This window comes from Ailuropoda melanoleuca, unplaced genomic scaffold (assembly GCF_002007445.2).
Source record: "Ailuropoda melanoleuca isolate Jingjing unplaced genomic scaffold, ASM200744v2 unplaced-scaffold26463, whole genome shotgun sequence".
Taxonomy (NCBI): Eukaryota; Metazoa; Chordata; class Mammalia; order Carnivora; family Ursidae; genus Ailuropoda; species Ailuropoda melanoleuca.
Window position 1 is genome coordinate 952 of NW_023196574.1, and position 2,576 is coordinate 3,527.

General features: G+C 40.3%; 1 pseudogene; it reads left to right on the forward strand.

Annotated features, from left to right (window-relative positions):
• Positions 1-617: 617 nt before the first annotated feature.
• On the forward strand, positions 618-1,091 carry LOC117798138 (annotated as a pseudogene).
• The last annotated feature ends 1,485 nt before the right edge of the window (positions 1,092-2,576 follow it).

A 2,576-nucleotide genomic window follows, 5' to 3' on the forward strand; every position in this document is an offset into this window, starting at 1 on the left:
GGCAGTAAGACTGAAACAATACAACCACGCCAAAGAGGTAATTAGAGGAAAAGATCAGGTCACCCGGCCAAAACCATGATCCAGTTGGGCACTCGGCAAACCCTACACAGGGTGGGGAAAGCAAGCCTTACAAACTGGAGCAAAACCAAAGAGAATACGAGAAGGGAGAGTCCCCCCAAACCTAGGATAATAAGTATATTTACAATAGTGTTTATTATGGGCCAAGCTCTTTATAAGCACTTCTCAAGCACTCTCGCTTTATATGAATTCACACAGCTCTCTGAAGAAGGCACCACGTTTATCTGCACTTTGCAGATGAAGAAGTGAAGTGTAGAAGTTTCGGGCCCTGGCCCAAGGTCACAGGGCTATTGAGTGCCACAGCTGGGACCCTCTGACCAGGTCAGTGACTGTATGGCTCTACAAAGGGAAGGAAGGTAAACCTATCCATCCCTTGCTAAGAAACCTTACTACCATCAATACTAAAAATATCAGGAAAATGAAAATGGTAACCTGATTATGTATTTTCAACCCAGTAACTTCACATCAGGAATATATTACATTTTAAACAAAATCACCTCTGCTCTTCCTGCCCCCTTCCACCCTCCACCTCTCTCTGTCTTCTCCGCACTGGGAGCAGCTCTCCTGCCCCAGACCCTCATCTCCTGAAAATGTCTGCCTGTGCCAAGTTCGTCTTCACCCCCTTCTTGGTGAGGCGCAGCTCCCAGCTGCTGAACCCATCACTGTCGGCAGTGGTGCTAAAACCACCAGAGACACTGACAGATCAGAGCCTCAGCAGCTGGCCAGCCCCACCCCCTGACCTCTCTTATTCCTAACCACAGCTTCCAACCCAGCACCACTTCAAGAGACACTGACACAGCGGCAAGTGCATTGGGGCTGGGGCTGTCACAGTAGGGGCGGGTGGCTCTGCGGCTGGAATTGGGACTGTGTCTGGGAGCCTCATCATTGGTGATTCCAGAAACCCCTCTCTGAAGCAACAGCTCTTCTCCTACGCCATTCTGGGCTTTGCCTTCCCGAAGGCCGTGGGGCTTTTTTGCCTGATGGTGGCCTTTCTCATCCTCTTCACCATGTAACGGAGCCTCTCCACTTCCCACAGGTCCTTCTTCCCTTCTCATCTGCCCTGTATGTTCCTTTTCCTATACCTCCCCAGGCAGCCTGGGGGAAGCGGTTTAACAGAGGGAAAACAAATAAATACTGTATTAGTAAGAAAAAAATAAACAAAATTAGATATGTGAACAAAGATTTATTTACAAAGATGTTTATTAGTAATTGTTACTAAAAAAATTAAAATAGTGTAACCTAATGACCAAAAATAGAATGAATACATAAATAAATAATGGCACAGCCATGGGAAACTGTAAAGAATAATATATGTCGAGACAGAACTGCATCTATGCCACCATCCCAAGCTCTAAGACCAAAGTTAGAAAGAAATAAACCAAAACATTACCCCGACTATTTACGAGAGGTAGAATCATGGGTAATGTTTATTTCTTTTTTTTTTTTTTTGGTCTAAATTCTTAAATTCAAAAATTACTTTTACAAACTAAACTAAGGAGAAACTAAACAAAGGATATATGTTCTTCATTTTGCAGATGCATGAATGTATATGTGTGTGTTTTATTAAAAACAACAGAGAACAGCTAATGAAAGGATATAAATGAGATCACCTTTTAGTATCTCCTTCTTGCCACAAAGGACGTGGGATGAAGTGAACTAAGCAAGTCGTATTCACTCAATATCCCTTATTAACCAGACAAATTTATAGAAATATGATTGTATTAAGGTTTGCATGACTTCCAACAGGACAATGAGTAAAGCTAATTGCCCTCATAGAGAATTACTCCTGCCTTTGAAGTAGAGATTATCTTAACGCATTATAAAATAAAATCATAAAACTCATAGTTTTTTTTAATTTAGGAACGTAATAATTGAATGACTCTTTGCAAATATTTTCTTATGGACTATTTTTTATTGTTGATTTTGGAATCCTTTTGAACACTCGTTTGCATTATCAATGTATTTCCACAAGGTCAATAAGAAATTATTTATCAACTTTATCTTACTTCAAAAGAACTATACATAATGGGGCGCCTGGGTGGCACAGCGGTTGGGCGTCTGCCTTCGGCTCAGGGCATGATCCCGGCGTTATGGGATCGAGCCCCACATCAGGCTCTTCCGCTATGAGCCTGCCTCTTCCTCTCCCACTCCCCCTGCTTGTGTTCCCTCTCTCGCTGGCTGTCTCTATCTCTGTCGAATAAATAAACAAAATCTTTAAAAAAAAAAAACAAAAGAACTATATATTATATGCATTCAGTCCATTGATAACTCAAGAGTTCTACAATGCCCACTTTTAGTGAATATTGGTGTGTCAAAAGACATACAATATGTTACCATATGTATATATTTTTTTATTTTAGGAAATTATGGTCTTTTCATGAGACTAATTTCCACTTCAGAAAGTTAAATAATTTTTAGCAAAAACTTTCAGTTGTTACATTTTATATAATAAGTTATATTTTTATTTAAATGAACATACATTTTACATGATTATAATG